The sequence below is a fragment of the Manis pentadactyla genome, chromosome 4 (assembly GCF_030020395.1).
Source record: "Manis pentadactyla isolate mManPen7 chromosome 4, mManPen7.hap1, whole genome shotgun sequence".
Lineage (NCBI taxonomy): Eukaryota > Metazoa > Chordata > Mammalia > Pholidota > Manidae > Manis > Manis pentadactyla.
This window is the reverse complement of record NC_080022.1, coordinates 95,452,135-95,478,665: the sequence shown is the minus strand read 5'-3', so window position 1 is coordinate 95,478,665 and position 26,531 is coordinate 95,452,135. Positions and strand designations below refer to the sequence as shown.

Sequence of the window (26,531 nt, the reverse complement as noted above, 5' to 3'; positions counted from 1 at the left end):
GACAGGCAAGGCAACCTGCAAGCAGGAAGACACGGACTTTGTTCTCCCAGCTGACACACGCACCATTCGCCAGCGACCACTCCCATTGCCATGAAAAGGCAGAAGAACCTTGTTCAATCGAAAATCCTTCAAATACCAGAAAGAGGGCTTGGTGAGACTGAAATCACCAATCTTCCTGAAAAAGAATTCAAAACAAAAGTCATAAGCATGCTGATGGAGCTACAGAAAAATATTCAAGAGCTAAGGGATGAATTCAGGAGGGAGATAACAGAAATGAAACAAACAATTGAAGGATTAAAGAGCACAGTAGATGAGGTGGAAAAGATTGTTAATGGAATAGAAATCAGAGAACAGGAACACAGAGAAGCTGAGGCAGAGACAGAAAAAAGGATCTCTAGGAATGAAAGAATATTAAGAGAACTGTGTAACCAACCCAAACAGAACAATATTCGGATATAGGGGTATGAGAAGAAAAAGAGAGAGAAAAAGGGATAGGAAGTGTCTCTGAAGAAACAATTGCTGAAAACTTCCCCAATCTGGGGAAGGAAACAGTCCCTCAGCCCAATGAACTCCACAGATCTCCCAACACAAGGGACCCAAGGAGGATACCACCAAGACATGTAATAATTAAAATGGCAAATATCAAAGACAAGGACAGAGTATTAAAAGCAGCCAGAGAGAGAAAAAAGATCACCTATAAAGGAAAACCCATCAGGCTATCATCAGACTTCTCAGTAGAAACCTTACACGCCAGAGGGGAATGGCATGACATATTTAATGCAATGAAACAGAAGGGCCTCAAACCAAGAACACCCAGGAAGACTATCATTTAAATTAGAAGGAGGGATTAAACAATTCCCAGGTAAGCAAAAGTTGAGGGAATTGACCTCCCACAAATGATCTCTACAGTATATTTTAAAGGGACTGTTCTAGATGGAAGTATGCCTAAGGCTAAGCAGCTGTCACCAGAGAAAATAAAATGACAGCAAAGGAAGTAGACCAACTAAATACTAAATAAAGGCAAAATAAAATCAGCTGTCCACAAAGTCAGTCATCAGAAACACAAAGAGTACAGAATAAAACACCTAACATATAAAGAGTGGAGGAGAAAAAAAAAGAATCATCAGATTATGTTTATAATAGTGTAATAAGTGAGCTAAGTTAGAAGATTAGATACTAAAGAAGCTGCCCCTGAACCTTTGGTAACCACAAATCCAAAGCCTGCAATGGCAGTAAGAACATATGTATCGATAATTACCCTAAATGTAAATGGACTGAATGCACCAATCAAAAGACACAGAGTTAAAGAATGGATGAAAAAGCAAGGCCCATCTATATACTGCCTACAAGAGACTCACTTCAAACCCAAAGACATACACAGACTAAAAGTCAAGGGATGGAAAAAGATATTTCATGCAAACAATAGGGAGAAAAAAAGCAGGTGTTGCAGAACTTGTATCAGACAAAATAGACTTCAAAACAAAGAAAGTAACAGGAGACAAAGAAGGACATTACATAATGATAAAGGGGTCAGTTCAACAAGAAGATATAACCATTATAAATATCTATGCACCCAACACAGGAGCACCTACATATGTGAAATAAATACTAACAGAATTAAAGGAGGAAACAGAATACAATGCATTCATTCTAGGAGACTTCAACACACCACTCACTCCAAAGGACAGATTCACCAGACAGAAAATAAGTAAGGATACAGAGGCACTGAACAACATATTAGAACAGATGGACCTAACAGACATCTATAGAACTCTACACCCAAAAGCAGGAGGATACACATTCTTCTCAAGTGCACATGGAACATTTTCCAGAATAGACCACATACTAGGCCACAAAAAGAGCCTCAGTAAATTAAAAAAGATTGAAATTGTACAAACTTCTCAGATCACAAAGGTAAAATACTAGAAATAAATGGTACAAAGAAAATAAAAAGGCTCACAAATACATGGAGGCTTAACAACATGCTCCTAAATAATCAATGGATCAATGATCAAATTAAAACAGAGAACAAGCAACATATGGAGACAAATGAAAACAACAGCACAACAACCCAACTTCTGTGGGACACAGCAAAGGCAGTTCTAAGAGGAAAGTATACAGCAATCCAGGCCTATTTAAAGAAGGAAGAACAATCCCAAATGAATAGTCTAAAGTCACAATTATTGAAACTGGAAAAAGAAGAACAAATGATGCCCAAAGTCAGCAGAAGGAGGGACATAATAAAGATCAGAGAAGAAATAAACAAAATTGAGAAGAATAAAACAATAGAAAAAAATTAATAAAACTGAGAGCTGGTTCATTGAAAAAATAAACAAAATAGATAAACCCCTAGCCAGACTTACCAAGAAAAAAAGAGAATCTACACACATAAACAAAATCAGAAATGAGAAAGGAAAAATCACAATGAATATCACAGAAATACAAAGAATTATTAGAGAATACTATGAAAATCTATATTCTAACAAGCTGGATAACCTAGAAGAAATGGACAACTTCCTAGAAAAATACAACCTTCCAAGACGGACCCAGGAAGAAACAGAAAATCTAAACAGACCAATTACCAGCAACAAAATTGAAGTGGTAATCAAAAAACTACCGAAGAACAAAATCCCTGGACCAGATGGACTCACTGCTGAACTTTATCAGACATTTAGAGAAGACACAATACCCATTCTCCTTAAAGTTTTCCAAGAGATAGAAGAGGAGGGAATACTCCCAAACTCATTCTATGAAGCCAGCATCACTCTAATACCAAAAGCAGGCAAAGACACCACAAAAAAAGAAAACTACAGACCAATATCCCTGATGAACATAAATGCAAAAATACTCAACAAAATATTAGCAAACCGAATTCAAAAATACATCAAGAGGAACATACACCATGATCAAGTGGGATTCATCCCAGGGATGCAAGGATGGTACAACATTTGAAAATCCATCAACATCATCCACCACATCAACAAAAAGAAGGACCAAAATCCACATCATCATCTCCATAGATGCTGAAAAAGCATTCGACAAAATTCAACATCCATTCATGATAAAAACTCTCAACAAAAATGGGTATAGAGGGCAAATACCTCAACATAATAAAGGCCATATATGACAAACCCACAGCAAACATCATACTTAACAGCAAGAAGCTGAAAGCTTTTCCTCTAAGATCAGGAACAAGACAAGGATGCCCACTCTCCCCGCTTTTATTCTACATAGTACTGGAGGTCCTAGCCATGGCAATCAGACAATGCAAAGAAATAAAAGGCATCCAGATCAGTAAGGAAGAAGTCAAACTGACACTGTTTGCAGATGACATGATGTTTTATATTAAAACCCTAAAGAATCCACTCTAAAACTACTAGAATTAATATCTTAATTCAGCAAAGTTGCAAGATACAAAATTAATACACAGAAATCTCTTGCATTCCTATACATTAACAATGAACTAGCAGAAAGAGAAATCAGGAAAATAATCCCATTCACAATTGCATCTAAAAGAATAAAATACCCAAGAATAAACCTAACCAAGGAAGTCAAAGACCTATACCCTGAAAACTACAAGACACTCTTAAGGGAAATTAAATAGGACAGTAATAAATGGAAATTCATCCCATGCTCTTGGGTAGGAATAATTAATATTTCAAAATGGCCATCCTGCATAAAGCAATCCACAGACTGAACGCAATCCATATCAAAATATGGACAGCATTCTTCAATGAACTGGAACAAATAGTTCTAAAATTCATATGGAACCACAAAAGACTCCAAATAGCCAAAGCAATCTTGAGAAGGAAGAATAAAGCAGGGGGGATCTCATTTCCCAACTTCAAGCTCTACTACAAAGCCACAGTAATATAGACAATTTGGTCCTGGCACAAGAACAGACCCATAGAGCAGTGGAATTGAATAGAGAGTCCAGATATTAATCCAAGCATATATGGTCAATTAATATATGATAAAGGAGCCATGGATATACAATAGGGAAATGACAGTCTCTTCAACAGCTGGTATTGGCAAAACTGGACAGCTACATATAAGAGAATGAAACTTGATTACTGTCTAACTCCATACACAAAAGTAAACTTCAAATGGATCAAAGATCTGAAGGCAAGTCATGAAACCATTAAAACTCTTAGAAGAAAACATAGGCAAAACTCTCTTGAATGTATAAATGAACAACTTCTTCATGAACATATCTCCACGGGGAAGGGAAACAAAAGCAAAAATGAACAAGTGTGCTATATCAAACTAAAAATCTTTTGTACAGCAAAGGACACCATCAGTAAAACAAAAAGTTATCCTACAGTATGGGAGAACATATTCATAAATGACATATCTGATAAGGAATTGACATCCAAAATATACAAAGAGCTCATGCACCTCAGCAAACAAAAAGCAAATAATCCAAGTAAAAAGTGGGCAGAGAATCTGAACAGACACTTCTCCAAAGAAGAAATTCAGATGTCCAACAGGCACATGAATAGATGCTCCACATCACTAGTCACCAGAGAAATGCAAATTTAAACCACATTAAGATATCACCTCACAACAGTTAGGATGTCCACCATCCAAAAGACAAACAACAACAAATATTGGCGAGGATGTGGAGAAAGGGGAACCCTCCTATACTGCTGGCAGGAATGTAAATTAGTTCAACCATTGTGGAAAGCAGTATGGAGGTTCCTCTAAAAACTAAAAGTAGAAAATACCATTTGACCCAGGAATTCAACTCTTAGGAATGTACCCTTAGAATGCAGGAGCCCAGTTTCAAAAAGACATATGCACCCCTATGTTTATCAGAGCACTATTTATAATAGCCAAGACATGGAAGCAACCTAAGTGTCCATCAGTAGATGAATGGATAAAGAAGATGTGGTACATATACACAATGGAATATTATTCAGCCATAAAAGGAAAACAAATCCTGCCATTTGCAACAACATGGATGGAGCTAGAGGGTATTATGCTCAGTGAAATAAGCCAGGAGGAGAAAGACAAGTACCGAATGATTTCACTCACATGTGAAGTATAAGAACAAAGGAAAAACTGAAGGAGTAAAACAGCAGCAGAATCACAGAACTCAAGAATGGACTAACAGTTACCAAAGGGAAAGGGCCTGGGGATGATGGGTGGGAAGGGAGGGAGAAGGAGGGGAAGAAGAAAGGGGGTCTTACGATTAGCATGTATAATGTGTCGGGGGGCACAGGGAGGGCTGTGCAACACAGAGAAGACAAGTAGTGATTTTATAGCATTTCACTACGTTGATTGGGCAGAGACTAATGGGGTATGTCGGGGGGACTTGGTGAAGGGGGGAGTCTAGCAAACATAATGTTCCTCATGTAATTGTAGATTAATGATACCAAAATAAAAATTAAATTAAATTAAAAGTTAAAAAAAAACTGAAGGAACAAAACAGCAGCAGACTCACAGAACCCAAGAATGGACTAATAGTTACCAAAGGAAAGGGACTGGGGAGGGTGGCTAGGAAGGGAGGGATAAGGGGAATAAGGGGCATTATGATTAGCACACATAAAGTTGGGGGGATGCGGAGAAGGCAGTATAGCACAGAGAAGAGAAGTAGTGACTTTGTAGCATCTTACTATGCTGATGGACAGTGACTGTAATGGGGTATGTGGTGGAGACTTGATAATGGGGGAAATCTAGTAACCACAATGTTGCTCATGGGATTGTATATTAATGGTACCAAAATTAAAAAAAATAAAAGAATGTAAGCTGTAAAAAAAAAGTATGCAGAGGGACCTGAGCAGACATTTTTCCAAAGAAGAAATACAGATGGCCAACAGGCACATGAAATGGGGCTCCACATTGCTAATCATCAGGGAAATGCAAATCAAAACCCAAATGAAGTATCATCTCACACCAGTTGGAATAGCCTCCATCTAAAAGACAAGAAATAACAAGTGTTGGTGAGAATGTGGAGAAAATGGAAGCCTCCTACACTGTTGGTGGGAATACGAATTGGTGCAGCCACTGTGGAAAGCAGTATCAGTATGGAGGTTCTTCAAAAACCTAAAAATAGGAATATCATTTGATCCAGTAATTCTACTTCTAGGAATTGACTTGAAGAAAATAAAATTCCTGATTCAAAAACACATATGCACCCCTATGTTTATTGCTGTACTAATTACAAGAGCCAAGATATGGAAGCAACCAAAGTGTCATCAATAGATGGATAAAGAATAGGTGGTACATATATGCAATGGAATATTATTCAGCCATAAAACAAAAAAAAGAAATCCTGCCATTTGCAACAACATGGATAGATCCAGAGGTTATTATACTAAGTGAAATAAGCCAGGCAGAGAAGACAAATACCATATGATGTCACTTATTTGTGGAATATAGAAACAAAAAAAAATGAACAAAATAGCAATAGACTCTTAGACATTGAGAAGTGATTAGTTGTTACCATTGCAGAAGGGCTGGAGTTGGTGGGTGTGGAGGTTGAGGGGGAGAAAGGGGCGAAATAATTCTCAATCATAATATAAATTGACCATGGGGATGGTAGTACAGTGTGGAGAATATAGGCAATGATTTTGTAACATTTTCCTTTGTTGACAGATAGTAACAGCACTGGTGGGGTGTGGACTTAGTAATATGACTGTTGAACCACTGTGTTGTATACCTGAAACCAATATACGATTGTGTGTCAATGACAGTTCAATTAAAAAAATGTGAGACATAAACACATTTGTGTTTTCGTAGCTCATACACAAATTAGTTTTGCTGCTAAAATAGTTTCTGGTTTAAATGATAAAATTAAACATGTAAATATTTCACAGTGTACCAAAGACAATTAAAATGTATACTCCTTAGCATAACATATAAGGTGTTTTGTCCTATGATTTCAGCTTTGACTCCTGCCACTTGCCTTGCTTGCATGCTACATTCTAGTAACGTCAAATAATTTGCACCTTCTTGTGGGTTAGGGCTAGAATGTTGGCGTTCCACAGGGTTCAAATACCACCAGACTTGGTTCTTGGCTGTGTAACCTTAGTCAAATTAGTTGATCCTTTTAAGCCTGCTTCCTTATCTATAGAATGATCATAATGATTATAGATAATTCTGTTAAGCACTTACTATGAGCCAGGCGTAGTTCTATTCACTTTACCAATATTAACTCATCTATTTCTTGTAATAACCCATGAGATTAAACACTACTGTTATCCTCAGTTTGCAGATGAGGAAACAAGACACAAAGAGGTTAAGTAACTACAGGACTCTGCTACAAAAGACACAGGCATTTATTCTATAAGGTTGTTGTGAGGATTAAATGTGAGAGGATGTAAATAACATGTTTAAGACAGTTCTTGACATATCGTAACTGCCTAATAAATGATAGCTACTATTGCTTCCTCAATACATAATGTGTATTTAAGACCAGTTCAAAGTTTTTCTGTGAAAACTTTCTCAGCCCTTTATCCAGTTAATCACTCTTTCTGCATGCTCCCATTACCCTTACTAATATTCTGTAATCATTTCCCAGTTTTGAATCCCCCTTACAACAAATACTTCTGCATACCTTTTCCATGACCTTAAGAATGTTAATATTCTAGAGTCATTTTTGATGGAGGTACTTAGACAAAATGGAAACACTGACATGACAATGAAAAGAAATGGAGCATTAGTAGCCAGAGAGGGATAAATGCTTCTGTGACGCTGTCTTGAAAGACCTAAAGTTAACTTAAACCTCAGAATGTCACTCTTGTACTTAGTACAGCAGATGTGAAGATGTGTCAGAGCAAGATTGAATATAATAAAATCTGCCCTGGAAGATGGGTAGGAATTTGAACTGCTCACATTATTTGCTTTTTTGAATTTTCTATTAAGTATACTTAATTGAAATATTAATATAGTACTTCATTTGTAAAGCCTCTGGATACATTTTTAATAAAATCCACAGGAATAAAGTTTGCACTAAATTCTTCATTAAATTTAACTAAAAATATTTTAAAGCAAATGATACATGAACAGAGCAGTAGAGGAAAACAGCAAATGTTAAACTGGCTTCTACCTTTCAAACTTTTACCATCTTGTTGACTGTTCCTTAAATAACAAATCTTCAAAGCAAGCACATACAGGATATCAGCCTTTTATCTCATTCCTATTAGAGGGAACAGCCTTATAGGTAACTACAAATGGTTCCCAAAATAGCAAATAAGCTTTAAAAATCCTAACATTATGATAATAGACAACATAAACTTCTCAAGCAGTTATTGTATGTAATTGCAAAGTAAGAAATATGAATCTTCAAAAAATAAGTTTAATTATTTAACAGTTTTATCAGCTCTGTTAAGACATCTCCCATGGGAGTTTTTTGAAGTTTTTTTTTTTAATGGAAGAATGAAAAATGTTAGTTGATTTAACGCGGATTATATTCAGAACTTTGAGGCATAAACCTAAGACTTAGAATAATGCTAGCTTTGTGACTGTGGTACATGGTTGGTTATTCACATTATTCAAAAACTTCCAAATGACTGTAATTCTTCTTTGCTGCTTACTGATTCTAATGGGTACTAGTGGAAGTTTTATTTGCCACAGCAGTGTGAATCTAGGGGCTCTCCCCATTACCAACCCAGTGTTGTTATGGACTGAATGTTTGGGTTCCCACATCATGCTGAAGCTCCAATCCCCAATATGATGGTATTTGGGGGTAGGGCCTTTGACAGGTAATTAGGTCATCAGGGTGAAATTCTCATGAATGGAATTAGTACTCTTATAAGAAGAGACATGAGAGGGATGACTCTCCTTTCCACCATGGGAGGATACAATGAGAAGATGGCCAAAAAGGTAGAGGGCCCTTACCAGGAACCAAATTTGACAACACCTTGATCTTGGTGTTCCCAGCCTCCAGAACTGTGAGAAATACACTTTTGTTCTTTAAGCCACCCAGTCTATGGTATTCTGCTATAGCAGCCCAAGCAGACTAAGCCAAATGATGATTCCTAGTGGCTCCACCTTCAAAATACCTCTAACTCTGACCACTTACCATCATCACATTACTGCACTAATCCATACCACCATCATTTCTCTTGCTCTCATTTTTAAATTTTCACTCAATTTTCACCCCTCCTGTCCATCTTTTCTAAAATAAGGCTTCTTTCCCCACATATTTATGTCTTCACCCTGCTATATTTTCTCCATAGAGTTTACCATTTACTCTCCCTACTGGAACACAAGCTTTTTCTCCCCTACTGGAACATAAGCTTTTTCACTACCATAGTCCCAATACCTAGAAGAGTGTGTGCCATATAGTAATCCCTCAGTAAACACTTATTGAATGAATGACTAAATCCTGAATATAAGAATGTACAAAGGGGAAAGATATATGAAAATTAACAATGCCTATTATTTTAAGTACCTCTAATGATCTGAAGTCCCATTTGTAGAATGGGAAAACATCTTAGAATACTTTAAGAATAAATGAATAACACCAAAACAATTTATTTAAATGATAATAAGTACCACAGTAATATGGACTTTTGTACATTTACTATTTGCCAAGCACAACATGCATAATCTCATTTCATCCTCATAACAATCCTTAGGGGAAGAGCTCTAGTTGAGGAAATAGAGGCATAGCAAGGTTAGATAACTTTTTAAAGTCATATACATTATTATAAGTGGGAAAACCAAAAGTTGAATTCTAAAGCCCTTGTTCTTATTTAGAGCACAAAGCATAATACTTTCAGGATAGAAAGACATTTTGATAATGGGAAATATCTAAGTCAGGAGTCTTCAGATTTTGATTCCAAACCCTTATGAAGAAAAGAGATTGACAACGAGTATTTATCAGTTACAGACATATGCAACTATAACATCATCATGCATATTACACAGTAAAAAAATTAAAAGTATATTTTAAAAATCATTTTATTTCATCAGTTTTGTTAAAATTAAATACATAAAAGGAGGGTAAAATAACCATTTCATTCTCTTTAAAATACTATTAATTGCAAATATTTTAAGAGCAATGTGACTGAATGATTTTTCTCCTTGAAACAGCAATTCAAAGATCTGGTTCTAAATTCAGTTTATTTCAGTACTCGATTCTGAGGGCATTATGGGCTGAACTGTGAACTCAAAATTCATATGTTGAAATCCTAACCCCCAGTATTCAGACTATGACGGTATTTGAAGGCAGAGTCTTTAAAAAGATAATGAAGTTAAAATGAGGTCCCTAGGGTGGGCCCTAATCCAATGTGGCTGGTGTCTTTATAAGAAAAGGAAATCTGGACACAAATACCGAGGGAAGACACAGGGAGACGGCCATCTATGAAGCCAAGGAAAGAGGAGAAAAACCACCTTGCCGCCAACACCTTGAATTCAGACTTTTAGCCCCCAAACCTGTGAGAAAATGAATTTCCGCTGTTTAAGTCATTCAGTGGGAGGTACTTTGTTATGGTAGCCTGAGCTGACTAGTACAAAGGGCTGTAGTAACTGAAAAAGATAACTCACCACAATATACAGAGCCAATGAAAAGAGCCTCATTGCCTTAATCAAAATACTCATTTGTCTGTTTCATTCACCAATTAAGCAAAGGTTTTTGTTGAAATATGACTTGCATATTTCCATCTTCTTCAATGTCTATCAGCTATACTTGCAAAATAATTGGTCAGTGTCACATTACCTAAATTTTTAACAAACTGACTAAAAATCCACTGATACTACTTCGAAAGATTTTAAAACAGACTAGAAAACTGTTTCTGAGAGTTCTAAGTGTGCAGATATGAGAGTTTTATAGATGACATACATACTCTGTTTTGGGAAACAACAAATAGCAATGGAAACATTCCTAAGTATCAAATTCTCTATCCAAATCATGAGTTTCTTTAGGAAAACAATTGTTTTCTCATTCATTATTAAAACATCACTTTTACTTTGAAGACACATACTGAGTATGTTAATATTTTTAAAAGTTTCTGCCAATAACTACTTGTCATTACAGAAAAACAACAATTTTGGAATTTTTCTTGGGGTAAAGAAAAATTGTAACTTATTTTAACTTAGGCGAATTTTGAAAATACTTCTCCATGACAAACTAGAGAACTACTATGAGATACAAAATATTTTCATGGCTATATTGCTAATCTTTTTTTCAGAGGATTGTAATGATTCTATCACTTACAGTTACCTGCTCAGACACAAACGTCATGTGTTGCAATAGTTCAAAATGAACAGACAGGTGAGGACTTTGCTGCCAACTCCTTTTTGTGGGAATGACCACTTTTCTCTTCTGATTAATCCCCTGGATGAAATCTGACAAGAAGGAAGGCACCAGTGTCGATCTGTATATTAAACATTTAGTAAAGCTAAATGTATTGCTTTTTTAGGTGATAACTAATATAAGTAACAATTCTAAAGCTCTTTTCATATTGTAATGTACCACTTATACATCCGCAGACAACCCTAAGTACTGAAGTAAGGTATTTCAATTTTACACATGCATTAACTTTAATGTTTACAATTTTACAAAGGTAAACTGAGCATTCTCAGGGGTCTGCTAAAGTAACCAGGTGGCCAGAAGTTCTGTAAGAAATGTAAACAACCCTTCCCTCTGAAACTCAAATAGAAGGAGTATTCAGAAGAAGCAAGAACTATTTTTTCTTGAAGCAAGAACTTTATTGAGATACAAATGACATAAAACATTGTGTAAGTTTAAGGTGTATGTGATGATTTGATACATATATATAGTGAAATGATTACCACAATAAGGTTAGGTAACACCTTCATCACCTCACTACTAATTTTTTTTGGCAATGAGAACATTTAAGATCTACTTTCTTAGCAACAGTACTGTTAACTATACTCACACCAAGAACTATTTTTTGAAAGATGCCAAGTACATCTCTAGAGGTCACTTGCATCTGGATAGTCCTTAGGCTTTCCTGAATGACAGAGAAACACAAAAGTAGCCTAGAGAAGGGGAGAACGCACTGCAGGCAGGCAGAAAGAAGAATGCATGTGGAAAAACCATTTCTCAGTCTAAATATCAAGGTTAGAAATCACAGCAATAGCTGTGTTTCTGCTGCAGTGGACCTTAGTCTGGTGTTCCAGCTGGTAATCTCGTTTCGAGCCAAGCTAGGTAAGTTACTGTAAAACTGCACCCCATACAGAAATATACCAGTCCTAAGAGTCTGTATGGGCCACTGGAAAAATAGGCCTTAAAGTAGGGAAAGAACTAACGTCCCAAACCAGCTTCTCATTCCTGAAGTTAGCCAACTATATATTTGAATTTATAGAAAAATTCAAAATCCCTGAATGTGGTAGCAGACTCTTCAATTAACCATACCTCTTAGAATTTAAAGGAAAATTCTAATTTCCGAAGTTACTTTTGTATGTAAACCAATACATGCTTGGAAATTAGATTCACAGAAGCCAAAAGTGCTTCATGTGCTAAAAATCCTTATCTCCTACCTTGCCCCATGTCTCTTTATAAACCCATACATTTATTTGAGAAGCATATTCAATTTTTGATGTGAAAGGAATAAAGAGGTTCATTCATGGATGAAACAGATGTAGCAAAACAGAGCAAAATAGAGATGCAGATGTTAGATGTAGCAAAAGAGAGACAGAAAGTATTATTGTTCTGGCCAAAGAGGATGAGAAGAGTTTAATTTGTACAGTGGGCACTCTTAATGGTTGAAATTAGATTATGTATGTCTAGTTGATCACAAAATGATAATCCACACTACTCAAATCTCTAATATTCTGCCAGTTTGTCAAACCATTCAATTGGTTTCTAAATCACCTCTTCCAGGTAATTTTTGTGAAAGGAATGCAAACTATAGCAGAACTTCTGTTATAACATATATGCTAATTAGCACAGATTAAATCACATCCTTGGACTGAAACACAATAATACTAAAAATAAAAGACCACTATAATGCAGTTAGCTTATAAAATAATGTTTTTACAAACACCAGCATTTTAAAGATACTCAATAAGAAAAAAATGAAAATAAGAAAAATAAATGTAAAGCTACTTTGAAAAAATGAAAAATATATAGTAGAAGCTCAAAGTTCTAAGAGATATTTTCCAAATAAACTAATGATATAGTTCATTATCCACACCATTGTTCCTCTCCCTTAAAAAAGGCTGTAAGTTCCATAAGAAGAAAACAGATCCTACCATTCGCAACAACATGGATGGAGCTAGAGGGTATTATGCTCAGGCGGAGAAAGACAAGTACCAAATGATTTCACTCATCTGTGGAGTATAAGAACAAAGGAAAACTGAAGGAACAAAACAGCAGCACAGCAGAATCACAGAACCCAAGAATGGACTAACAGTTACCAAAGGAAAAGGGACTGGGGAGGATGGGTGGGAAGGGAGGGAGAAGGAGGGGAAGAAGAAAGGGGGCCTTACGATTAGCATGTATAATGTGTTGGGGGGCACGGGGAGGGCTGTGCAACACAGAGAAGACAAGTAGTGATTTTACAGCATCCTACTATGCAGATGGACAGTGACTGTGAAGGGGTATGTGGGGGGGACGTGGTGAAGGGGGGAGCCTAGTAAACTTAATGTTCTTCATGTAATTGTAGATTAATGATACCAAAATTTAAAAAAATAAAAAATTTAAAAAAATTTAAAAAACGAAAAGCCTGTAAGTTAACAGGAGAGTATTTAATATCACCTGGTAGTATGACTGAGGTCAAAGCACTCCCTCAGACTAATTTAGTTCTTACATAGTTCTGATCAGCAGTAGAACCTAATTACCACTATCCAAATATTTTCAGCAAATAAAATATAAAAAGAAAAAATCCACAAGATGCAGAAGAGGTATGTTTACAGAGTAATGTGATGTTTTAAATTATAATAATTATTATTTATTAAGCACTTGCATGTGCCAAGCATTTTCTTAGTACCTACTTTTACTATTACATTTAATTCTCAGAGCTCTGACAGTTAGTTATTATCATCATTCTGTGGGTGAGGAATCTGAGAATGAACTGATTAAGTAAGCTACCCAAGGTAATACAAACTTAGTTCTGCTTTACTACAAAGCTTGTGCATTTAACCTCTATGTATTACTTGTTTGTGGGCAGACATAACAATAATATCAGCTAATGTAACAGGATGTCAAACACAACTTTTCCTGTCTTCTTCTGAGTTTCAGCAGGGGGTTCAAAGGCCAAGATCAAAACAACAGGAATCAAATACTTCCACATTCTAAAGAGAAGGTCAAGGCTTATGAAGTGGAGCTGTCAAAAACTGGCTCTGCTGACATCAGTTTATTACCTTTGTGGAGATTGTTAAGAAAATAATTAAAATTTGTTAATTGTATGCATTCCACGGGACAAAAGAGCAGACTTCCTTAAAGAAACTAGGTAGTGTATGTTTCCCAGACTTCTAAGGGAAAAGGGGGAGGTATTTCCTGCCCACCTTAAGTCAAGGGACTGGAACCTCAAGATAACCACTCAAGAGTCCTTAACAGTAGTAGGATCCTGCAGTAGGAGGGACATTGGGACTGGTATGGACTTCTGCCTGGTGGGATAAAAAATGCTGGTTCATAGCTAAGTTTTAAAGACTGCTTAGGCACAACTGTCAAATGTAAATGCTTCAACAGAAGAGGAAGTTTTATAAGATGCCACAATGTGGAAAATTACATATAAAATTAATTTCAGTAACATGAAACTTTAGAATTTCATTCAATTAAGGCAGTGTTAGTAACTATCCAAATAATTAAATGAAGTTTACCTCAATCTTTTTTTATCTAATTAATTTGTTTAACACCTCCTCTAAAATAAGAAATAACTGCCCCAAACTAGAACTTTTAAACTATACAAATAGCTACAAAATAACTTTAAAGTGACCTAGTTTTTAAATCACAAACTCAAACTTAGCTAAGTTCTTCTTAGCAAGACAGGGAAAAATAAAGGCAGCAAAATTCTTACTATAGTGTTCAAAGGTTGAAAAAAATTTCCAGGAACTAAAAAAGCAATTTTTAAAAAGTTTAAAAAGTCATAAAGTAATACTACTACTTTTTAAAAATACTGAAAATAAAGAAGACTTGGGAAAAATAAGCCTACCACTTCCAGCATAATCACTAGTATATTTTGGTATATTTCCTCCCTTTCTTCATGAGCATTTTGTTATATAGTTGCAATTACAGTGTATATGTAATTGTAGCCTACTGCTATTTTGTGTTACATAAAAAGATGTACTTAAAAAAAATTAAGGTGTCATTGATATATAATCTTAACAAGGTTTCACAGGAATAACATCATGGTTTCAACGTTCATCTGTATTATCAATTACCCCCTCACCTGCCCACCCCATTGCAGTCACTATCTATCAGCGAAGTAAGATGCTACAGAGTCATTATCTTGCCTTCTCTGAGCTGTACTGCCTTCCTGGTGACCTACCTATATTGTGAGTGCTAATTATAGTGCCCCTTAATCCCCTTCTCCCTCCCTCCCTCCACCCTCCCCAATCCCTTCCCTTTGATATCCACTAGTCCCTTCTTGGAGTCTGTGAGTCTGCTGCTACTTTGTTCCTTCAGTTTTGCTTTGTTGTTATACTCCACAAATGAGTGAAATCACTTGGTACCTGTCTTTCTCCACCTGGCTTATTTCACTGAGCATAATATCCTCCAGCTCCATCCATGTTGTTGTAAATGGTAGGATTTGTTTTCTTTTTATGGCTGAATAATATTCCATTGTGTATATGTACCACATCTTCTTTATCATTCATCTATTGATGGACACTTAAGTTGCTTCCATATTTTGGCTATTTCAAATAGTGTTGCGATAAACACAGGGGTGCATATGTCTAAAAAGATGCACTTTTAAGGACTTAAAAGTATAGATATAACAGACTCTCCTAAAACATGAATTCATATCCATTGTACAATGTATAACTTTATATCTTCTAAAGCTAAAAAGCTAGAAAAGAGACTTCTCAAGTTTTCAAATCATGTCCCCAAATTACATATTCATTGGATACTTTATCTCACTTGATAATCTGGAAGCAACAAAAATTAAACTGCATGCACAGTTATTAAATTGACATCCCTCAAATTGACATTTGAAACACATGAAGTATTAGGTGTCCAATAAATACATAACCTTCAAGCATAACAGTATCACTTAGAAGTGATCAAAGTTATTACTAAGATAAAAAATTAAACACTCTAAGCCAAAATTAGTAGATGGAAGAAAATAATAAAGACCAGAGTGGAAACAAATGAAATAGAGACTTTAAAAAATAGATCAACAAAACTAAAAAAGCTGGCTTAAAAAAAATAATGAACAGAATGGATAAACCTCTAGCCAGACTCATCAAGAAAAAAGGGAGGCTCAAATAGATAAAATCAGAAAGGAAAGGAGAAGTTAAAACTGATAACACAGAAAAACAAATTATACTGAGAGACTACTACGGTTATATGCCAACTAATGGAACAACCTAGAATAACCTAGAATAAATGGATAAATTCCTAGAAACATACAGCATTCCAAGACTGAATCAAGAAAAAAACAGAAAATCATTAACAGACCAATGTTCAGAATGAAACTGAATCCGTAACCCAAAACTACCAACAAACAAAAGCCCAGGATATCCACGCATTCTAGAGGAGTACTTTTGGTGAAAGATGTGTAGCCATTTTTCTCTAAGGCAACTAAATAAAGTAATAATGAATTTTCCTCAGCAAAGGTCTTTGAATAAAGAAGAAATTGAGATGACTTTTTTTCTTTTTTCTTTGTTTGAAAATATTTGAAAAGGCTTATAAAAATATTTTCAGATTCAGCTACTGAACATGCCTCTGTATGTTCTACTTCATGCTTTCTTCTTCTAATAATTAAATAAATTTTAAGGGCAAATTGATCTAGCTTTCTTTTAAATTACAATTATCATTGAACTCTTAAAAATATTGCACATGAAGAATACATTCAAAATTCAAAAATAAAATGGCTAGATAACATCTCACCACTTTTGCCATTGGAAGGTAAAATTCAAAACATATTTTGCTGGGCCTTGAATTATGTCAATATCAATTAACTGTGTAAAGATAACTATCACATTATGATAGCGATCAAACTGACCAACAGTCCAAGTCACATCATGTTCCTCTTTTGTTCCATGTTATCCCTTATGGTTTAAGTAAGAACCAGGGAAAGGGGGAGTTGCAGTAAATTCTGTGGTACAGCAGGTTGTGTCATTTCCTCCTAGCAGGCCCTATCATCGTCAGCCTTGATAAACTCTTTTTTGTTTGTTTAATAAAAATAATCTCACAACATTTATTGTCATCTGGTAATAATATACGACCATCAAAACAATTCACACAAATCTTTTAGAAGTACACTCCCAACAAAGGACACCTAAAAAATCAAACTGTATTGCCTTCCCAACAGTTTCTTACTTCATTCATCATTTCTAGCTGGAGACATTTTGGAGCAGAGTAATACTGCCTTTTAGCATGATTTGACCCAGTTGTTTTCTTGACTTCGTTTTAGAATAAATCTCTTCTGCATCATCTAATAAGAGGTTCATATACTCATCACAACCAGTGACACAGCCCTGTCTGCATATTCACATGCTCATAAAGCCACAGCTAAATCTGAGATCTATTTTGCAAGTATCTGAAGAAAAAGAGGCTGATGGGCAGCACTGTCACCTTCCGCACTTTTTGGCCCTGGCTGTAGCAGGCCATGGTGGAAGCTAACAAGACCACACTAAGCAGCACGCTTCCTCAGAAAGCACGTTCTGGAACTGACAGGCTCATTTAATCAGAGTATCAATGAACACAGATATTTAAATATGAAATCATGCTTCATATTGCTAATTAACCAACTCAAAAACATCCTAAACAATTGGAGTTTTTTGCTTTTTTATTTCAATGGAAAAAAAGTAGACAAAAAAAAAGCACATCTCAAATAGTAGCTACAAGAGCATACGCTACCCCCTCAACCGATCCTAAATTTTAACATCTACACAGGAAAAAATCCACATACATGTCATCTCTATGAATTTAAATTTTGAAGGAAAATGAATTATTTTTTGCCATGTAAACATTTATCACTGCTATGAAAACCATGGAAGTCAGAAATTTTAAAAAATGGAGCGCTAGTAGACTCATAGACACTGAGAAGGGACTAGTGGTTACCAAGTGGGAGGGGTTGGGGCAGGTGGGAGGACGGTGAAGGGGATAAAGGGGCACAATAATTCACAAACACAAAATAAGTTGGTCACAGGGACCAACTTGTACAGCACAGAGAATACAGTCAATGATTCTGTAACATCTTACTACATTAAGAGATAGTAACCTACTAGAGAGGGTGAGGCTTTAATAATACGGGTAATGAACCACTGTGTTGTATATGTGAAACCAACATAAAGCTGTATATCAATGATACTTTAATTAAAAAAAAGAGCACTAGTGATAACCTTTAACTAATATGAAAGGATTAATACTGACTGCAATGAATGCTAAAAATTCTATTTTCAGGTTGTTAACTAGGAATCTCAGATTTATAAGGAAATCTTGAATTTCCTCCTCAAGAATAGGGGGTTATAAACATCTGGGATAGCTAGATATGTAAATGTCCTTTAAATTTCCTTCTTTTACCTTACCATCAGTGACTTAATCCTTCACTCTTATAACCTGCTAAAATGCCCATGATGTGAAGAGAAACTTCTTTTCCTTAGGATAAAAACTACTCATGCAAGTTAGAGAGGAAAAAATAAAGAGTGCATCCTGTCCAACCCTCTGGGGATAGTGCAGGACACTGCTTCAAATTTGGTATTTTATTCCATCCAGCTTTCAATGCCTACTTTCACCTAGGCAAAAAAATAAGTGTTTTACTGGTTCAGTAAGGAGTATTGAATATTGAAAAATATTTTCAAACATACTTTAAATTCTGACATTGTACAAGTTTATTTCTCTGTATTCTCAATGGGAGTATTTTCTACTTACTCTATGTAAGAAATGGATGAGGAAGTAAAATGTTGAAGAAATGTACCAGAATTTAGAAGCAGAATTTGAAGAACTATTTTTAAAAACTAAACTTACAAATCTAAGTACTTCAAACACTGCTTAGGACAGGGTCAAAGGCCTACCTGTGGGCCAACTGTGGCCCTCCACCTGTTTTTGTATGGCCTCTGAGTAGAGTGGTTACATTTTTAAATGGTTGAAAAAATAATTAAAGAAGTATGATATTTTGTGATGTGAAAATTATATAAAATTCAAATTTTAATGTCCATAAATAAACTTTAATTGGAACACAGTCCATGCTCATTCATTTAAGAACTGTCTATGGCCTTTGTTTCTTTCTTTTTTCTTTTTCAGAACTGGATAGTTGTGACAGATTTATGGCCCACAAAGTCTAAAATATTTAACTATCTAGGCCTTCACATAAAGACTTTGCCACTCCCTGCCTTAGAAGACCATACACTTATTCTAATGATACTACAAATTAGGAAAATAGTTTTGATACTCCTTTTTTGAAAATGCCTTTTTTGAAAAGTCATTTATTCTTTTGAGTCTCCTCAGTGGTAGCAAATGTTCATTCTTTGAAGATGAGTATGAATTTTGGAAACGGCTAAGCCATTTGGAGCCAAGACTGAATTAGGCTGGTTATAAAGATGAATCAATGAGTAAACATTTATTAATAATCTAAATTTATGGAGGCAAAGTTTTCTTTTTAAAAAAAGCACTATCTCTGACTTCCAAGAGCTAACAATCAAGTGAAGGGACAGTCATATCTTTCATAGCCTTGATTCAACGTAAATAGGCTCTATATGCATGGAAATTAGGAAGAACTTCTATAGTAAAGCTAGAAAACCTACTTTCTTGAGTGGCTGTGAATTTGCTTTAAAGATTTTTATACAAAAAAGGAACTCCAATTATACTTTCAGCAATACACTTTTGGAATAAATGAGTGATTCCCAAATGAAATTTGAAAGAACAGGCCTCATTTCAGTATAAAAGTTGTTTAACCTTCAATTAAAACCAATATTATTGTTTTATAATCACACCTTATAAGACATAATTAGCATAAATAAATAAATAAATACATAATCCCTTCCATTCAAACAAAGCAAATCATTTATCCTTGGCCTTTTCCCTTTCTAATTCCATATGCCTTCCCTGAGTAATTTCATCTGCTCTTACAGGCTTCCATTACTACTTACTGGCTGACTCCAAAATCTGAAACACCTATCTCAGCCTCTTTCTAGGCTCTGGATCGTCCCTTGACATCTCCACCTGAATGCTCCACAGACACTTCAAACTCAACATGTTCAAAACTGAAACAATTATGTTTCTCTCTCATTAAAAAATAAAACAAGTTCCTCTACCCATAGTTTCCCAAGCCAAGAAACTTAGTCATTTACTTTTCTGTTCACCTTCAAAGCCAATCAATGTTTAAGCACTGTAAAGTCTGCATTTTCATCATCTGTTCTCTCTTCATCTCTACTATTTTTCTGCTCCAGGCCCTTACCCCCCCTTATCTGGACTATTTCAGTAGCAATAGCCTTCTAACTTATCTCTCTACCTTTTGCCTCTATCCATACCATGGCCATGTTATCTGTCCTAATTACTTAAAACTTCACTGGCTCTCCATTGTCTTTAGAATCAAGTCCAAAGTACTTAACATGATGTACATGATATGCCTCCTCAACACACTGACATTAGCAGACTTATTTTTTCTTTTCCTGAACTTTTTACGCACCTAAATCTGTATATTGTTTTATAACATATACTATACTTCAAAATATAAAAATTATCTTTAATACCATATAAAACAGTGAAATATTTTGCCAAACTCGATAAATCTTCATTATTCCAAATGAGAGGTTATTATTCCAAACTGAAACCCACTTACCTAATTTCTAGCAATTTAAGTTATCCTAATGTGATCAGCAACCAAGCTCTGCAATTTTCTTTTTCCAGCTTATTTTCAAGCATCACCTCCTTTAGCCTCACCACTTATCTCTATACACTCTGACCTAAATTTAGTGACAATGGACAACACACTTCTCAAACGTACCATATACTCTCACGTAATATTTCTTTCACACATATCCATATCTTCTGTTCCCTTCTCCAATTCAGCAAACTCCTATTCATCCTTCTAAGTCAAATTCAAATATGTTATCTTCTCTCTAATCCTCCTCCCTACCATATAGAGAATTATTTTCCCTCATCAATGTTCCCATTAAGTTCTATCTATAGGTTTGTTATAACTTACCACACTGAAATTGTATGGACTTAATATGTATGGTTATAAGCTTCTTAAAGGCGGGGAAGCACTTTCATTTCTTGAATCTATGGTCTGAGAGCAGACATTTTAAACTCCTTATTGAAACTTACTTAACTTATAGTGAGAACAGACATTTTAAACTTCTTATTGAAAAATAATCACCTTTTTAAAATTAAGATACTGCCATAATTGTGGTAACTGAGTGACTGAGAGCTTAGAAACAAAAAGAATCCCATGTCATTCACCAGGAAAAAAATGCTCTTATATACAAAGCATAATTAAATTGCAGCTTGGACATGCCTTCATCTGCATCTTGCAATACCAGTTTCTCTCTCTTTCTCTCCTTCCTTCTTTTTGAAAACGTTCTTTACAGAACTCTCTTTTAAGTATCTGTGGGACTGCATCTCTATCTCACAGAATTTGAAACTCAGTATAGTGCAGAGGTTAAGATCAAGATTTCTGGAGCTGAGCAGTTTGGTTTGAATCCTAGCTCTGCTACCTAGGCTATTTGATATAGGCAAATTACTCAACCTCTCTATATCTCTCAATGAAGAGATCATAATTGAAACACCTTTCATGATGCTGTTATAAGAATTAAATAAGGCAATCAATGCATGTAAAGAATTTAGAACACTGCCTGACTCAGAGTAGGTTCCAATAAATGCTGGTTGATGTTATCATCATCAATTTTAAAAATAGCTTTCTTGGTACTTACTTTAGCCCACTTAGTAAAAGGGTAATCTCCTTGATGGAAGGAATTATATTCTGCCACACGAGTACAATATAAGTGCTAAAACTGTGTCTCGGAATATAAAAGGCACTCAGTACATGATGTGAATATAAGGCTTCAGACCTCCAAGATCAACAAATTATAAATCACAGCAAAGCTTACATATGGAGTACCTGTTTAAAACTGGTATTTTAAAGTAGTTTCCAATCACCCATCTTCTACTGAACTATTGAAACATAAAACTTAAAAGAACACAAAAATCATATTCAGTAGGAACTTTCCCTCTATTCCTTTATTTAAAATTTGATCTTGATATCTAGTGGTCTAAAATTCTTGTTAATGATATAGGACTTGCTACAGATCATTTAAAATATAATTTCCAGTTTTAGAAAATTGCTTGTTACATCAGAAAAATTAATATTCCTCCTTTATATCTATGTTTGAAAAAATCTACTGTCACATTCAACACTGAAAAAAACTAATTATCAGCCATGAGACATAATTACTACATTTCCTGATTTCTGCCCGGGAAACTACTTCAGAAAATGCCTACAATTATCCCCAGTTAAAGTATGCTGGTTACAAACTGCTATATACCCTTTTTCATTTCCAGTCTCCCCACTAAAGCCCCTCACACACTCATAATATCCATAAAAAAGAATGCAAATGTCTATAATAAAGGCTGTGCAAAAAAATACAGCTATATATTAATTTTGTTTTGGAGGACTTAAATCTTACAAAAGCAAATTAAAGTCTTGATTGAAGCAATACTCTCAGCTTACATTGCTAGCTAACTTAAACTACATTTAAGTAGTTTCTTCACCTGAAGCCAAGAAATAGATCATTTGATTGCTATCAAACTTTCGTTGGTAAATGATTCAGTAACAGTGTATAGATAACATATGGTATTCTAGAAAAATTCACTAATCGGTTAAAAATGGACCACATTTGAAACAATGGTGATTCTGTGGCAAAAGAGTTCAAACAACTTATTTACACAGTAAACAGATTTAGGACTTTATCTAAAACACTGTAGGTGAATCACAAACACTGTAAGTGAATCACTAGCTTTAGGGTGAAGCTACAGAGTCTACTATGTGCGGGCACTCAGTAGTTGTTTTAGAGACTATGCACTCTACTTGTGCATATATTACAATGCCTAGCACTTATAGAATACCCCACTTATTCGTCTGACCCTCCGAATACCCCCAGGCATAACTATCCCAGTTTTACAGCTAAGGAAACAGACGCCCCGAAAAGTCCATTTGACAAGGGTATCTTATCTAGTACGTGGGTCCTGGTTGAGACTCCAGCCCCTGACTCATAATCTAATCATCTTCTTCTATACTAGTTACTCAAAAGCTTTCAGATGTTCCTCTGTCAGACTTTAAAATCGAAATCCTGCTTGATTTAAAATACTTTCAGTATTGTGCTTGTAAGATTATGTTTAAATCAAAACGCATAAAGTTTAAGTTCGTCGTCTCAGCGCGTACGTTTAAGCTCAACGGCTCACCCTGGCCAAAGCCCGCGTTTCCCGCTGGATTCGGGGCTCCGGCTCCCCGTTCCCCACGACTGCCGGGAGCCCCGTCAGTGAGCGGCGCCGACACCCTCAGCCCGGCTCCGCCACCGCCGCCGCGGCGAACGAGGGGTCTCCCCAAGCTAGTGGTCCACAGGGGGCGCCGCGGGACCGTCGGGCGTCCCCCGACGCCGGGGAGGCGGCGAGACTGCAGGGCGGGGGACCGACAGCCCCGCCAGCGGCTCCGGGCCACCGGCAGACCGCGTCCGGCAGCCCGTAGCCCCGCACCCGCCGCCCGGCGTGTGACGCCCACTGCACCAGGCGCCGAAGCCCCGGCCTCAGACCCCGCCCCGGATCGCCCCGCTAATACCTGCCCTACGTCTGGACGCCGCCTCCGCGGCCGGGCTACGACGGTCCCGTCCTCTCCGCGGAGACACCGGGTCTCCTCGGTCTCCCACTCGGGGTTGGCTCCGTCCCGCCCCCGCAGGCCCGGCTGAAGGCCCCGCCCCGTCCCGCCAAGGCGGGGTGCCTATTGGCTGCTGTTCCCATCCGTCACGCTCGGCGCCCGTCGCCTCCCGGGGACAGCCGCGAGAGGAACCGCCCCTACTCGAGTCCGCGCTGCGCCAGAACCTGTACCAGCACCCCGGTGGCCGCGGCGGCGCAGGCAGGTGACCGGCGCCAGTGTCGTCCAGCCGAGACCTCTAGCCAAAGCTTTATCGTCGCGGCCGTGCCTGTCGCCGGATGGTCCCACGGCGGTAAACCTGAACTTTACATGAAAGTTGACCCTCAATAGCTACCCAGGAGATAAAGCCGACTTTAATTAAGGAATCTAAATGAAACCTCACTCAAGGAAATCACAGATTTGTCTTCTGCCACCGTGCGCATTAGGCCTGGGCTCTCCAGGGAAAGAGCAGCACCATTTCTCTGACTGAGCTCAAGGAACAAATATTTCTCAGGCAATTGCAGTACAGTGCCAACTTGAAAGGTAAACATATACAAATAACTCTCTGAACACCCAAGGTTTGAAGTCCCAGAGCAGGGGTGCCTTTGATACTCTCAGTGCTGAAGGTGGGCCCCACGCCCTGTGGTGACACACATGCCTGAGCACTACGCCTGCAACACGCTCATACTAAGGTATGTGCATGGCAGTGTGCCTACTGCGAGCAGAAGCCCAGTTTCACCAAGGCTGCAGTCAAGGATGAGTTGAGCCTGTTTCCCAGGCACTCGCTGATCACCCCACCCTTCTTCGCTCCGCCCCATTCCACCCCACCCCACCCAGCCAGAGCCTCTTTGGGACTGCTGACCAAGTCTTCCCTCATCTGTTCACATAGAGGTACCAAAATAGAAGACTGCCGGAAAGAGAGGTGTTTGGTTACACATCACAGATGACTGTCATAGGCCAAATTAGCCAAAGCAATAAAAGCTGCATATTCCAAACCGTTGTGAAACCATGTGTTGTGGACAATGAAACAGGAATTATCTTTAATTGTGGGGAAAAAAAAAGCAATGAGGACACTTTTAAAATTATGTCTCAGTGAAGAAATAATTGTGAATACATTTGTAGTAAATTTTGAACAGTGATCTTTATGGACTATCCTTCCCTCCTGCCCAAAAATCCTTTTATATTTAGAAAACTTCCCAAACAGTTGTCTAAAATGAAATTTTAGGCTAGAAATTTATTTCAAAATCCAAATTTATTTCGAAGTTCAAATTTTGCATTCAGGAAATTTTATTTGCAAAATGAGGCAGATGGAATTTCAATTACCAAATATGAAACCAAATCTGACCTATGTTCTATGCATGAATGAAGGAATTAACATGTATGTATTCTACTGCCCCCTCGTAGGTAAGATGGAGATATACATAATGGTAGTTAATGCCCTTTTAACTGTGAGAATAGAATGAATGTATCATTTAGTCATTTGTATTATTTTGATGACAAGGAAGCCAAGATAAAATAAAACAAGATTCTCTCAGAAACTTACAAATACTCAGCAAACAGAACTTCAACTTCAGAAACCAGGGGAGGATTCTTACATTAGGGCTAGTACAAGCATGCTGTCTGGACCACACTTGTGCTTACGGCTACTTGCACAGAATGTGGAAACACACAGGAGTTTGTTTTTCTTTTTCCATTTGAAAAGACATTACTTCCTGAGATGTTTCACAAAATACTCTTTTTCATCTTTGTATCCATTCCTCCTTTAACTGCACACTGTGAACAACCAAAGAGTAGCAATGAAATCTTACTCTTTATACCTTTGCTGTCTAGAATAGTACCCATATTTCAGATGTTTGATCAGTAGTTGAAGAAGTTGAATGAAGTATCAGCTCAACCACTAGATGGCAACACAGTTGTTACGTGTGGAAGTATAGTCCGGCTAACTGGAATTCCACCTGACCTTGAGTAACAGGCATGTTTCTAAGAAGTTATTTTGGTTAGTGAAATCATTTAAAATGTACCACTACATTTGACTTTAACTTTATTATCAATTATATCCTTAAAGCAAAGAATCCTTTCAGAAGATAAATTCTCCTTAAGTATAATAACTCATAAACACAGATTTTCTATGTTGGGGTATACCTGTTCCTAAGAAAGGCAGTCTTCAGTTGTATCTGGTCAAAAGAATTTTTCACTGGTCTAAGTGCCTTGAACAAGATTCATTCTATAAATCAAAAGCTTTGCTTTCTCCTAATAACAAATCATTTGTTTGTATTTTTTTTTGCTCTGTCTTAACAGCTTTTTTGCCTAAATCATGGAGACTCCACAGGCAGACAAACCTAGAGCCCCATTGCTACCCCTCACCTTGTGCAGATTATTAACTCCACTAACCTTGGTTTACTTATATTCCCCAAAATGGAGTTAAATAGCTACTTTTTAAGGCTGCAAAAACAAATTAAATGAAATAATGTCAGTGGAACAATATCTTATACAATCCATAGCTAGTAGTAGGGATTCAATATCTGGTAACCACAGATGGCCCCTGACTTATGATGCCTCAACTTACAATTTCTCAGCTTTACAAGGGTGTAAGTGATACAC

General features: G+C 36.8%; 1 protein-coding gene and 1 pseudogene across 4 annotated transcripts in view; both read right to left on the bottom strand.

The window, feature by feature from the left end:
- The window catches only part of DENND2C (DENN domain containing 2C), a 97,635-nt gene extending 73,668 nt beyond the window's left edge, over nt 1–23,967 (bottom strand). For 2 of the 4 annotated variants that reach the window (XM_036923376.2, XM_057500514.1), the window contains exon 1: nt 23,486–23,837. The gene's annotated coding sequence lies outside the window, so the exon portion shown is untranslated. The other 2 variants (XR_008997081.1, XM_036923375.2) reach the window with 2 other exon arrangements.
- LOC130683388 (small nuclear ribonucleoprotein E-like) lies at nt 13,401–23,477 on the bottom strand (annotated as a pseudogene).
- Nucleotides 23,968–26,531: the final 2,564 nt, after the last annotated feature.